Consider the following 15284-nt stretch of genomic DNA (forward strand, 5'->3'; position numbering starts at 1 on the left):
CGAGTGAGGCACTTAGTGTCAACCCCACGCGGTGGCGCTCGCGTGCCCCGCCCGAGCGCTTTTTCGCCATGTTAAGCGCCGGGCAGGCGTGCGTCGGAGCGGTCTCCGAGGCTCTACAGCGAAAAATAGTAGAAAACGCTATTATTGTACCAAGGTTTTTACTGGAAAGGTACCTACGTCGTGTATTTACTGTTTGCTATTTTTTTCGTCGCAGTTGGCCAATGGAGCAGACCGCGCACGCCGTGCTTTAGCAGTCGAGGCTAGCGTGGGGATACTTTTTTCTTGATTTCTTTGATGATTTTTCTATCGTGTTGTGTCAACAGAGGGGTGAGCGGCGTGCTTTAGGCTGGCCAGCGTACGTCAATGTCTGTGCTTTTGTCTTCATTTTTGCTGATTTTTCTATCAAGTTTTGCATACTGAGCAAACAGCGTCGTGCGCACGCAAAAGTTTACGTTGTCTTTTTCCAAATATTACCCACGCAGAACACATGACAGATGTCTTAAAACTTCCGTCAAGTCACCGAAAAGCGTTCAAATACAGGATTGGCGACCGCAATTCTCAGAAAAGCCCCAAGCGTGCACACGGCAACATTTTACTGCGCGACCATGTTAAAACTGCAGACTTTTCTGCACAGTGAACACCCATAAACATAAAATAATTACATATTATTGATATTTAATAAGTTGCATCCACGTTACAAACAATTAAAGCAAAGAACCAAGAACATTCAAACAACTGTGGTTCCTGCTAGGCTCCTCTTACAATTCACAAACCAAGATCATGTGCGGCGGCTAGCTGGTTTCGATTTCCTGTAAGGATCATGAGCAGTGGCTCAACAGCGGGGAGACAACGTCATTGTGTCATATGTTTATTGTAGGTGTCGCTTTCCGAACAGTAAATAATTACCAGTGTGTGTGCCCCCACCCACGCACAGTGCACGCACAACGAACGTGCGGAGCGCCAAACTATAGCAGACTAGGAGCACGAAGGCAGAAGCAGAAGCGAAACCACATGTGAGAGTCGAAATGCAAAAGCGAAAGAAAGGTCGGTGAGCTTGAAGCAAGAACAGGTACGGAGAAGAATAATCAGTACCACACGAAAGCGTCAACTCACCGGAGCGCGCGAGCAACGCCGAACGGGTCCTGGTAATGCGCGCAAACGTCGCGCGTGGGAGAAACACACAAAACACAAAAAACCAAAGAGAAAGAAAGCAAAATTATAACGCAACCCGCAGCGTTCGTTGTGGACTCTATTGGAGGGGCAGTAGTTTTAATTTAGTGTAAATTCCTCCCTGGTGGGGCGAATGCGCGTTGCAACAGCTTTGTGAATGCTATTAGTAATATATCAAGGCTCTTATGGGAAAAGTGCAGCTATGTCGTGCGCATGTACTGTTCATTTTTTCAAGCAATTTTGCAAACCAAGCAGACCGCGTGTGTCGTTCTTTAGTGATCAAGGCTAACGTGTGCTGTGTTTGCTAACGTTTCTGTCGTGTTGTGTCAGCCGAGGAAACAGCGTGGTGCGTTTTTCCCGGTTTTTTAAGTGCGAATGCACTTTATAAGCGACCCCAAACTATCCACCGCCGGCGGCGGCGGCGTCCGCAGTGCTCCTCTATATTTAAAAAAGAAACAGCATCCGGCGCCAGGTTTCGATCCGAGGACTTTGCGGCCGCAGCGCGACGCTCTACCGACCAAGCCACGGACGCGACGCTGATATCAGTGTTAGTGACGCGCCTTATATCTTTAACGCATTCAAACTACGTCGTCAGCGGCGTGCGTTGGCGACTCAGCGGCGTTATAGCGGCTTGATAACTGCGTGGTGTACACGTGATACTACAAACCCGATGGAAGAGATGGAAGAGAAGGCGGCGAGGCGGTGGGCTGCGGGGGCCGAGCGCAAGCGCCGCAAGCGGGCCGACAACCGTGCATTCGCACTTTCACATTCTCCCCCTCGGGGAAATGCGGGGGAATTTTTTTTTTTTTTCAAATTTCATGCACGCTAGAGCACTGCACAGGCCGCAGCTCCCAGGCCCCGCCCGAGCCAAACAATTTTTTTTAATATAAGGCCGAGCCCCGCCCCCACCCGACAAAATTTATTAAAATAAACCTGCAACCGTCGAACTGTTTTTGTCGGGTGTATAGCCCGTGTCCGGTAGACTATGAGTACGAAAACATTTCGTGTTTTCAATCTGAAAACGTAACATAGAGCGAGTATATTGGACTTAAAATGTTTAAACTTCGACGGGGCTTTGTAAGTATATATACGGACACAGAAAAGGAATTTCAGGAGTATCGGCGAAATATACTTTCATTGGAGCTGAGTGACGTCCCACTTCGATTTTTTTTTTCATTTAACCTCGTTCAATGAGCAAACTTTTTGGTATCAACAATCATGAATTTGCGGCACACGACTGCCGGGCCTCAGACACTGCATGCATGCGCGCAGGCCAGCCCGGCCTGAAAAAAAAAAAAATCGTTGAACGCCGATCCCCGACCGGGCCTGAGAAAATGCGTGACACTTGGGCCGGGTCCTTGCAGTGCACTAATCCACACAACACACATGGTATGTTTTTAATAACTTCACTCGAGCGAAAAGCATCAACATTCGCAACTGTAATTCTCAGAAAAGCACCATACGGCACACTTTACAGCGCGATCATTTTAAAACTGCACAGTTCACCGGTACACTGGCCATCCATCTGCCCAGGTATGGCGGACGTAAGATAGTATGAAACAGTTAGTGATTTAACTAATAAAGGCAGGCTAAAACAAATCGCAAATATAAAATCTTTGTACCCATCACATAAATTTATTAGTGGTACAGTCCCACAACACACTAATGCCCTATACCTTTTCAAACTGCATGGGCCATGGCCCTCCGCAAGCATATGACCACCGCTAGCATATGCACTCCCCAAATTACAAACGAAAGAACGAATCAAGAACGTTTAAAGATCAGCGTAATGCCGGCTAGGCTGCTCTTGCAATTACACACACAAAAATATCGTGCGCAGCGGCTTAAGCAACATCAAAACCGAGCGCGGATCGCTCAACAGCAGCATAGCGGCAACGCGCGCCGCATCGGGATCTCCTCGGGCGCGGAACACCAGCGCCACGCGCGGCGGATAACATGTTCGGCTTCAAGGGCGCTGTGGGGAGAAGGCCCCGCTTTTTCCACTACCTGAGTATTCTAGCTTACTATACCTTAGGTGCTGATGTCCGGAGAGAGAGAGAGAGAGAGAGAGAGAGAGAGAGAGAGAGAGAGAGAGAGAGAGAGAGATGAAACATTTATTGAGCTGTAAAGGTAGCAGTGGATCCTCAGTTCAGGAAGCCATGTGTTACAAGGAGGGCTTCGTACTCTATGGGTGACCGCTAGTCAACAGTATCTCCCTCTGCTCAGCGGAAAGGGCATTTGGAAGGGGTGGTAGGTCGGGGTTTTCCTTGCAGTCCACAATGATATGGCGGAGCGTACCTTAATTGATTGCAGAATTTGCATTCGGCTGCGTAGTGTGTCTGACACCACCTGGTGGCGGGTGTCGTCTAGCCCGGGATGCCCTGGCCTGCGCTGGCCGCCTAGACAATGAAGAAGTTGTCACTGGCCCGAGTGTGGGGTTTCCTCTGCCAATCTACTTGTGGGACATGCCACGTAAACGTGAGATCGGGGGCGGAATCTCGCGTTACGCGGTTGTTGGGCCGGTTAGACTGCGTGAGGTCATTTTGCAGGATGAAATGTTAATGTCGCGTAGCCCGAAGGCACGCCGTTCCTTTCTTAAATGTCCCACGTAACATGGGGTGTGTTGAAATCCCCGAGGAGTATGCATGGAGTGTTTCCAGTAAGTCGGGCCACTGTGTGAAGTAGCTGTTCTATGGCCGTGAGTGGCTGTAGAGGTCCAGGATAAAGAAATTGTTCCCACTTGTTGTCAGGGATGAGCTGCATTAAAACTTGATCATGGGGAACGGCGCAGGTATCAGTACACTTGACAATTATGGCCGTGCTTTCGTTAAGTGGATTGCTGTAGGTGTTGTGATCGCCCAGCGTGTGAGATGAGTGTCCATTACGTCATGGGGGTTGGTGGCCTTGAAAAGTTCAAGGGGGGCAGCTTGCTTTTTTTTTTCAATTGATTCGCGGATCGATTGGTATATATTTACAGGAAATGCATAGGGAGTTTGAGTGATTATGAGGTTTAAGGCGCCGACGCAACGCAGGCGACGAGGCGCACCTTAGTGGAGGGCTCCGGATTAAATTCAGACCACCTGGGGATCTCTGACATGTGCCGAAATCTCGTACACACGGGCGTTTTTGCTTTTCGCCTCCATCTGAAAAGCGGCTGCCGCGGCCGGGAATCGAACCCGCGTCCTTGTGCTCAGCAGCGCAACGCCTTAGCCACTGAGCGGCCGTGGCGGCTACCGGTGTATTTACAAAAATCGCGCCCGCCCTTACGCCCGTTTGTTAGGGGAAAATACTGAAACCTGTTTTCGGGCATATGTGTTGATAAAATTTGTAACAAAAACAATTTGGGTATATCAATGGGTTGAAAACTGAACAATTCATCATCATTATCATCATCATCATCATCACCAGCCTATCTACGCCCACTGCAGGGCAAAGGCCTCTCCCATTATTCTCCAATTACCTCGGTCCTGTGCCAACTGTGACCAATTTATCCCCGCAAACTTCTTCATCTACCCGCCGCGGTGGCTCAGTGGCTAAGGCGTTGCGCTGCTGAGCACAAGGTCGCGGGTTCGATTCCCGGCCGCGGCGGCCGCTTTTCTGATGGAGGCGAAAAGCAAAAACGCCCGTGTGTACGAGATTTCGGCGCACGATAAAGATCCCCAGGTGGTCAAAAGTAATCCGGAGCCCTCCACTACGGCACGCCTCATCACCTGCGTTGCGTCGGCGTGTTAAACCCCACAATCAATCAATCAACTTCTTCATCTCATCTGCCCATCTAACTTTCTGCCGCCCCCTGCAACGCTTGCCTTCTCTAGGGATCCACTCTGTTACCCTTAATGACGAGCGGTTATCGTGCCTTCGCATTACATGCCCTGCCCACGTCCATTTCTTCTTCTTAATTTCTACTAATATGTCTTTAACACCAGTTTGCTCTCTGACCCACTCCGCTCTCTTCTTGTCCCTTAATGTTACACCTATCATTTTCCGCTCAATTGCCCGCTGAGTCATTCTCAATTTAAGTTGAACCCTCTTAGTGAGCCTCCAAGTTTCTGCCCCGTAGGTGAGTACCGGTAAGATGCAGCTGTCATACACTTTCTTCTTCAGCGACAATGGTAGGCTGCTATTCAATATCTGAGAATGTCTGCCATATGCACCCCACCCCATTCTGATCCTTCTAATTATCTCTGCCTCATGGTTGGGATCTGGGGTCACAACTTGGCCTAAGTAGATATATTCGCTTACCACTTCCACTGCCTCGCCACCTATTTCAAACTGCTGTGCTGTCCCGAGGTTATTGATCATTAGTTTTCTGCATATTAATTTTCAGGCCCACGGTTCTACTCTGTTCGCCCAGTGCGGAAAGCATGCTTTGCAATTCGTCCCCCGAGTTACTTAGCAAGGCAACGCCAACTGAACAATTAAGCTACAACAAATAAAAATTAGTCGTATTAGCGGTTGGTTAGCCAAAATACCGTAAGGCACATTTTAGGCATTCGAATGGGTTACGCTTGTACAAGCAATACCCAATTCGATATCTGAACGGGCCTTCACCGCGTGCGGCTAAATGTCGCTTACACAAGTTATTTTCGATTCAAGATGAAACAGGCCGCTTCCCCCTTCTGCACTCTTTGTGACGTGCGCGAGGACTTGAACCACGTATTATGTGAGTGTACGCGGTATAGAGCAGCTAGAACTTCCCTTGTAGTGTCCTTGGGTCGACCGCTTTCTAGAGGACTAACTCTAAGTGACGTGCTAGGCCCTTGGTCGAACGCCAAACGAGCATCTCGGGCGACAAAAGCTCTATTGTCTTTCCTGCGAAGCACAGGACTTGATCAGACTCTTTATACAGGACTCTAGTAATGAGCGCGTCATCTTCATCACAGTCATTATCATCATCTGTTCATTGATTTCATTTTTTCATACATCTGGTGTAGCAAGCTAGGCGCCTTGGCCAGGCTAACCTCACCAGTATCATTAAAGACTATTCTCTCTCTCTCTTTCTCCCCGAAATAATCAGAATTAATTAAAAATATTTAGACCCTTTTCTTCCCTCATGGTTGCAAATTTCACACATCCGAAATTGCGTCAGATAACCACGCACTCCCGAAACTTCTAGCCTCTAAGACCAGTAGTGTGGCTGGGCGTTGGTATTATGCGTCAAGCCTTACCAGCTACGATGGGAATCAGCTTGAATAACAACGAACACAAGGAAGGAGATACGCGACGCACTGCTGGTCGTGTACCTCTGGTATCATGTATCGCGCATACACGACACACTACTCATGATGCACGACACAGCGTGTGTCGTGTATCTCCTTTCTTGTGTTCGTTCTTATTCAAGCTGATTCCCATCGAAGATGTACAAACTAGCACAGACTAGAGCCATTCTGCCTTACCAGCTAGTTAGGTTGTACTTTCAAAATTCTTTCTCGCTTAGTTTTTCTTGAAAAACATGTTACTGCTTCCTGGGAAGCTACTCCCAAGCCCTCTAATACAAGCCCTATTGACTGAGAAATACGTTTTTGTATCCAGGGTCTTTCGTGATATAAAAAACAGAATATTGCCAAACCTGAAACAAAACAGAGGATAGCTGTTGGATTCATCTGTAACAGGTACAGGAGAACAGGTAGTGTTACAGAAATGGTTAGCTTTCTTTTCTTGAGTCGCTTCAGTCTAGGCGGGCCCAATTATTGTTTAAGCTGTTATCTAAGCTATAATGACGTCTCACCAATTTATTTGTAAATAACCGTTGTGTCCGCGCGAACACTCCTTTCAATAACGGCAAGGAGCTCGAACTATATCGGCAAATATTGGTATGTTCAAGTTTTTACCTCTCCCGGCACCATAGCAGCCTGGAATCACTTACCAAAGAGTGTTGTTGATAGTGCTAATTCTGAAGCGTTCCCCGCAAAATTGAAAGCTATGCCCGAATGAAGTATCTTTTAGGGGCGAAGTCCCTTAGCGGTTCGGACTGTCATCGTCTCCTGTCGTCGTCTCATGTCGTCGACTCGTATCGTCATAGTATCATGTAGTCCCGGTAATAAAACACCGGGAGACTCGTTTTCCAACTGCTCGCGCTAGAACTCTTCGTGATACAAGGGCACGAGACTTTTTCAGCAAGGCTGTATACCTCTACCCCCCAAATACTTGTACCCCCCAACGGTTTCATGTCCAAGGTGCCAAAGTTACACTTATACACTGCATGCTTCGCCCATTCCCAGGCTTCACGTTAGTGGAAATGGCCCGGGAGTTTTTATTCTTTCCGTACCTTAGTAGTGAATTTCTAATGTGCTTTTCGCATTGTGTGTTCTCACTTCTGCCTGGACTCAAGAGGGTCTGCAGGATTGTAAAATAAGTATATAAAATCAACAATAAAATAGAAAATTACATTTCCGTGAGTGCATCTCAAAATGCCGAGAAAGTTGGGATAGTAGTTACTTTCGGAATCTCACCGTTTGCGTTTCTTCCATTGGTTTTTAGTTTCACGCCCACTTTATGGGAAATTTTTCAGAAAATCATTTAGATTTGTGTGGAGTGCGATTCCATGTTAATGAAACACGCATACTGTCCTATTAGATGTCTGTTATTTTGGCAATAGCTATTCTTCACTAGATTCCATGAGAACGATCTACGACTGGCATAGTTTCGAGGGAATACTGGGCTCAGGAACAATTGCACCGCGCAATGTCTACCTTAGCTCTCTATCAGAGCTGCAATTCGATTGGGCATTCCAAATCTGCCTGCCCTGCGTCCCCAACGCTGATACAGTAAAAGCTCGTTAATTGGACTCGGTTAATTCGAACTCACAGTTGATTGGAACTGACGCCCAGGTCCCGGCACTGCCCTGTTTTTTTCAATGGGATAAAACTCCCGATAATTTGAACTCGGTGGTATCCAGAACGGTTCATTCGGACTGGGATCCCTTAGTTTCCATCGCTCCTCGCATAATACGTCGGCCCAGAGTGATTACAATGTGTCGCAAGTCCAAAACAAACCAAATTTACTAGAGGTGCAACACAATGAAACAGAAAAAAATTAACAGTGGCTTAGCTCGGCTATGCCAGGATATACGTAACGTGAGCTAAGGTTCAGCTGGTTATTCTTAGCTTTCCTGGTTGTCTAGGATTAGCTTGATTATCATGCTCACTGCTGCTTCAATGACACACATATGGTATACGCATTATGTGACACATGTATATTTATCAAGCGGCTCCGGCGCAGCGTCACCAATCGCCCCAGGGCTAAGCTGGTTCCACAGGCGCACGCCGGTGTTGCTGCGACGCACGAGCCATCGGTTCCACACCCGGCCACCTCTCGCATGATCAAGTGGACCGGGCTGCCACCGTGCGGAACGGAGCTCGGCGAAGACGCTAGGCGCGTGGTGTGTGAGAGCGACGCCGGGCAGCGAGCAACGTTCTGTGCGCCGTGTGATGTCACTGCTGTTCGCGCGTGCGCAGCACGGCTCTCCAGGAGCCACGCAAAACTGCTCAACCTCGGCCCGTGTAGCTCACGCTACAAAAAAAACAGCGTAGCGTGCTCGCTACGCTGCTGCGATAGCTTATTTCGCTGCTACGGGGCATGCCGTTGTTGGTTTTCTTTCTGCCGCGGTCGCTGGTTTGGGCCTGCGATCATGGGGCGTGTGCAACCAACATATAGTAGCGCCTACTTGGCTATAACGAGTCCAGAAGTGGCTTCTTTGTGTTCTGCCCGCGCAGTGTGGCTCGACGTCCATTCATTTTAGCGCCCGACCGCTAATTCGAACCCCGCTTAATTCGAACAATTTGATCGTCCCCTTCAAGTTCGAATTAACGAGCTTTTACTGTAGTTGGTATCTCGACCCTGCCCATCCAGCTATGCTCACACTTTGCGAAGAGTGCGTGCATTAAATAGATGGCTAGAATAGTTGCCTTTGCAATCCGCGGCATCGGACAATGACGGAATCGAGCTCCGCTTCTACGGATCAATTTATATATCTTCTTAATAGGGCTCGGTGCCAATAAACTTCGTCGCGGTGCAACGTATCGAAATCAGTCAATATTTTTTTTGCTGCACCTACAAATAGACCTTCTTAATAGGGCTCGGTGCCAATAAACTTCGTCGCTGTGCCACGTATCGAAATCAGTCGATAATTTTTTTTCTGTACCTACAAACAAACATTCCCGGATGCGGGCCTTGTAACATATCATGTACTCAGCGAGCTACTACCTGGAATGCAAGTACTGCTCCGTTCCTAACACTTTACACCATACAGTGGCAGTGTGCGGGAACCGCCGTACCACCCGTTGCCAAACCAAGCGAGGTTCCGCGGGAGACCAAGCTTACCGGCCCTGATCCTGAGAAGCAACTCTGGCTTGTGGAAAGAGTGAGGCGGACTGCCGGGGCCCATGGCATCCCGGACTAGGGATACCACCCACCCAGGACGGGATGCACGTCGTCTGCTCCAATGAAGTCTATTACTACTACTGCCGCTCCATTGCCGCCGCTTCTCGTGAACAGATGGTTACTTTAGGCAATATTTCGTTTCCTAGACGTTACAGCAGTCGGACTTCCGGCAAGTACATACCACCGAATACAGATTCGCTTTGAATACAAGCCACATTGTGACATCCGTTTGACCAGACGCTAAACACGACCCTCCAAGGCTTTCAGGTATAGTCCGTGCTTCTAACTGGAAGAGCCTCGGTTCGACCGCAGGCTGTGTTTTTCAGTCGTCAATCTTGAATGTAAAGGCGTATTAAGCCATTTGTACACACATCTCTTTTAATAAGGTGGGGGGTTAGGTATCATTCACGTTGCTTCAAAGGTAGGGGATAGATTATCAGGCTTTTTGTTTGAAGCTTTTCCCCGTCCCGGTATGTGCCTGTCGTGTCCTCTTTAGTAAATGGAATGCGGGTGCTTTTGGAGCAGCCGATTTCCCTTATTGTGCTCACAAACCCTACGAAACACTGTGTTTCTTTTCCACAACACGCTCTGACACAAAATATTCCCCACCCAATACTCCCCTCAGCGCATCTTCTGCCCCACACCAGGAGCACTATACCACATAGTGTGGAAATGCCCAAAAATACCAGGCCTTCCTCCCAATCCCAACCCTACCCCTTCACAGCGGGTGGCGACGCTGACCAGCTCCGACCATTGCTCCCAGCTTCTGCTGGTGAATAGGGCACTGAAGGCCGGCTACAGCCAGGGAGTCCTGGACTGAGGACACCCCTCACTGGTCCTGAGTGACTGCACTCACAACGGATTGGATAAATAAAGTTTTTCCTCCTGCTCCTACTCGGCCCGCCCGCGAATGTCTGTAAAGAAACAAGGTTATTTGTAATTTTGTTAAAGCCAATTTATGAGCGACTAATTCCTGGGACCACTAAGGAAGCCACAAATATAGGCTAATTCGGGCTCTCATCTTCTGAGGTTCATTGTTCTCAAGTTCCTATTTTTCTTCCTAAAAAATAAATCAAACGAAGCTAAAAACACCTGCCGAAGCACAACCAACGCTTTAGCCGTGGCTAATCCCCTCTTGTGGGTACTTGCCAACCCATCGAGGGCATCTTCATCATCGTCATCATCGGTCATCGCAGAGGAGACCAGACTCGTCACGCCGAAGACAGCTGTTCCCCTACGCTCGAGTCCGATTGCATTCAGTACCGGTATGCCCCATTTTGCCATACTCAATGTAATGATCGCAGTCAATGTAGCTATCCATAATTCCCCATGTTGATTACGGCTGAGCTGCGGATGCGTATTTCGTGCAAATGAATGCCTTCAACCAGTGGCGCACGCATAGGGGGGTGAAGGAGCCATGGCACCGGCTCCCTGCGAAGTTATCCCGCGGGGCAGGTGGGGGGGGGGGGGGGGGGGGGTAAAGTCAGCCATTTTACTTGCCGCGGTCGCTCAGTGGCTAAAGCGTTGTGCTGCTGAGATCAAGCACTCTGGTTATATTGCCGACCTCGCCGGCCGCTCTTCTAATAGAGGCGAAACGCAAAAAAATGTCCGTGTGTTCGAGATTTTGGTGCACGCTAAGATCCCCAGGTGGCCAAAATTAATTCGGAGCCCTCCACTACGGCGCGCGTGCTTCATCGTCTGTGTAGCGTCGGCGAGTTAAACCCTATTACCAAATCAAACGATCAGCCATTCTGAAACATTACTGGGGGTTGGGGGTATTTTAAAAAAAGGAAGAAACAATAGGAAAGATATGTTGCGTGGGGCACCATCACGACTATTTTTACTTTGATCTGAGTAACATTTTTCATTTTGCCCTTGTGCTTTTCTTGCTTTGTTTTTTCTTACATTTCCCCCTTTCATTTTCTCCTATGGTCTTTTTTTTTTTGTGGGTGAGGGCGCCCCCCCCCCCCTCACCCAATGAAATCCACGACAGAGTCATTTCGGCAGTTCAGTTCTCAACAGGACGCGTTCGCATAACTCAGACCGTAAAATACAACCGCTGTGGCTGTACTGCCTGTTTCATTTTCTAACAGCTAAAGGCAGCACACAGGGCTCACACCTGTATAGACGTTGTCTTAAGTCGTTCCTGCTTTGGGGCATTACGAAAAAGCGGCGGTAAATACCACATCAAAAAGATTAGGTCTTTAAAAGCTCAACCTATTTCACGGGATCACTCGCAGCGCCTTCTTTTGGGATGCCGTACATCAAGCTTCAAGGTTCCGACGGAGGCGTTTTCAACGTCGACGTGAACATTGCGAAAACATGCGCTACCCTCAAGATCATGCTGGAAGACTTAGGAACAGATGAAGACGACGGCGAAGCGGTGGAACTGCCGAACGTGAGGAGCGAAATATTGGGCAAGGTCATCGAATGGGCCACCCACCACAAGGACGACACGCCGCGACCCGAAGACGACGACGAGTCGCCGACTCAAATCTCCGCTTGGGACAAGCAGTTCTTGGACGTGGACAAGAGCACTCTGTTCGACCTCATGCTCGCGGCCAACTACCTGCATCTTCCGAGCCTGCTGGACGCCGCCTCCAAGATGGTTGCGGACATGATGAAGGGAAAAACAGTGGCCGAGATCCGCGCCACCTTCAACATCATCAACGACTTTCCCGTGCATCCAGCGGAATTGGCGGCGAAGAGACGAAAAATAGAGGACGCCTTCGGATGCTAAGTGAGGACTTCGTTTCTTGTCCAAATGACATTAAAAGTACAAACATTTTTTCTGGCTACGTATTTTAAGCACTAAGCTGAGTTGCTCGTGTTTAGAGCACAACAAAACACCTCAGATAGAATGGAACGTTTTAGATGCGACTGCATCTCATTTACTCGCCTTGTCCCTCCATACGGCGTTGTCCGTCCACACCCCTCCCCCTACACTATAAAAAAGGATAATAGTTAGCGGCGCCCGGTTTCGATCCCACGACCCTGTGGGCGGAACGTGAGGTACATGGTGCTCTTCCCACTGCGCCACAAAACCGAGACAGAATCAAATGCTACGAACGCGCCTTATATCCTTGACTCATTCAAACTACGTCTAGAAGCTACTGATACAACGCATGATGGGGCAATGATTAACACTTGCAATAAAAGAAAAGACGCTCCACCTTACAGCAACAATGATGGAGTAAAGGTCGTTGCGACAGCGAAGCCCCAAGCATACCACTTAGAGTGATTGACTAAGATTGGCCAATAAAACATAATGATAATCATAAAACATAATAATCATACGAGTTCCCGACACGTTTCACGCGATTTCAGAATCAATCCAACGGAAACACCAAGTGAACCCCACGATGCGTCGCATATACACAGGGTTCCCCTGGCGGGGAAGTGGGCGCAATTTTTTTTAATTGACCTAACTAGTCAACGGCGTCATCACACTAATCCTATCGAAAAACGGCACCTCTGAAGATTTTGGGCAAATGATGATCATTTATAATCTTCATGCTACAGTTACGTCACCTAATGAACTCCAACACCTATGCGCCTTATAAGCAAGCGCAATGCGTGTTTTCTCAGACATCTGCACGGAGGCAACACCCATACAATAAACATCTCAGCCAGTGCACAAGACTACGATTTAAACCGTTGGGTGGTTTAGGGTCGAATGGCAGTCGAAGCAGGCTTCCTAAATTTCCGGACGCAGATATGCGGGTACAACGCCAAGGGACGTCGCTATAGTTGCTGAGTCGATGTTTTCACGAGGACGAGTATTTTTACGTAGAAAGTCGGTAAGTTTCACTTTAAAGCTCTTGGCGCGGAGTCATTTTGCCCTTTGAGGCGGTCCATCCTTGCTCTCCACTCGGTTAAGTAAATGCCTCCCTTCGCTTTCCCGTTCACCTCTCATGTTGTTCCTGTTGCGTCGCGCTCCTCCAAAGGTAAAGACGCCAAAGGTTTGCTTAAATCATTTTAAATTTCCCGCGTTCCACTGCTCCAAACCGGGTGTCTCGACGCCAACGCTGCCCTACGGCGAAGACGCGTGTGAATCGAGGCGCCCTACTCCAACGTTTATAGAACCGTTTCCCTAGTCCACGTGCGTTCTAAGCAGGACGTGGAACCTATCTAGTGGAACCTTTCGTAACTCTTGCCACTTGATTTCTTCAAATGCCGCCAGAAGCTATATGGTGCGGGCGACAGCAGGCGACGGCGGAGTGATATTTTTTTCGTTAGTTGATGAAGTATTTAATCTCGCCAAAATCAAACATGTACGATTTTTTATAAAGGAACGCTGCAAATATCATTTCTGTATTAATTTGTTGTCTTATATATGTGTAATATCTTGTTGTTCTTCAGCAATATTGACAAGTATGAACATTACACCGGACTGAGACGGGCACATTTAGCTGTGACTATATAAGACTATTGCGCAGGCATTGTTTTACTTTGGCCGGCTGGCTGAATCGAGTCACAGACAGACATACGGACAGATAGACATACAGACATACAGACAGACCAAAATTTCTGGCTTTAAGTATCCCAAGAAAGACTATTGTCTTTAATAAAGTGTTCCAAGCGTACCAGTAGACCGTGCTACTGATGGTGCGTCTGGCCGCCAGGTTTTCCAATAGCGCATCTGGGCTTGTTGCCCTCTTGTCCCCTACCACGGCCAGGGAGCCGTTAACCGTGTACCATGGCATAACTGGGCTTATCAGATGGACTCCTTGGTCAGCTAAACGCTACTGCATTGCCTGCCGAATACTTCTTCAACGCATTCACCCCTTCCAATTCCCCTACCAGAATTGTTCACGCTGTGGGAACCCAGCTATACCTATTCACTCAATGTTGGTTGCCCCCAAGGTTCCTTTCCCTCCGTAGTTAATGAAGAACAGTGAGGAACGCTAGGCAACTCGTATCCAGAAGTATACGCACTTAACTGGTCACCCGCGCTGCCAACGTCGCCGCGGGCCCAAGCCGACGGCCAGCCAGCTCCCAAAAACAGCCGAAGGATCAACAAAGGGACATTTTCTCTCAATACCAGTATTTGTTGTACCCTCAAAATTGGCACATACAAAGTTGTGGAATCGGCAAATGATCACTTGTTGGAGAAAGAGAAAACAGGGTTTTTATCTCAAAGAAATTTAGGGCGATTTAAAGCATGCTGAAACCATGGAGGAGATGGTAGAAGTAAAAAAAATACGGTGCATGCCTGCAAGTTTCTATGTATGGGACGTTCTGTTCACCTGCTCTTGACCTTTATCTTCAAATTTCGGCCGCACTCGTCACCGCTTGACGAACCCTCGAGAACAGCACCCTGCGAAGTTCGGCCCGGTAACGTGTGAGCTACTTCACTTCGCTAGAAGTGGCACCAGTGATGTGAAAAATAACTGACAGCGTCCTTTTAAAGACGAAAGTCCTTTCTTGGCTACTTAAACTCGGAAAGTTTGCTCCATATGTTTGTAAGTATGTCTGCCTGTCTGTGTGTTCCTCCACTCTGCCTTTCGGCCAAAAGTTAAAAGAAAACTTCAACTAAAGTTACTTGAACCGCCTTCACCTCAGCTCGAGTCCGGTGCCAGATGGCATTAGCAGTACGAAGATTTTGAAAATCACCGCTCACATGTCGGCCGCTCTATTATTGCGAATTTTTTAACACTCATACGACCAAAGTAGCATACCAGATGATTGCCAAAACGCGCATGTAAAACCTGTGCTTAAGGGAGGGGATA

General features: G+C 48.3%; 1 pseudogene; it reads left to right on the forward strand.

Annotated features, from left to right (window-relative positions):
• Positions 1 to 11806: 11806 nt before the first annotated feature.
• LOC144175556 (S-phase kinase-associated protein 1 pseudogene) lies at positions 11807 to 12292 on the forward strand (annotated as a pseudogene).
• The last annotated feature ends 2992 nt before the right edge of the window (positions 12293 to 15284 follow it).

Source organism: Haemaphysalis longicornis, unplaced genomic scaffold (genome assembly GCF_048455015.1).
Source record: "Haemaphysalis longicornis isolate Haplotype H1 unplaced genomic scaffold, Haemaphysalis longicornis Haplotype H1 scaffold_3, whole genome shotgun sequence".
Lineage (NCBI taxonomy): Eukaryota > Metazoa > Arthropoda > Arachnida > Ixodida > Ixodidae > Haemaphysalis > Haemaphysalis longicornis.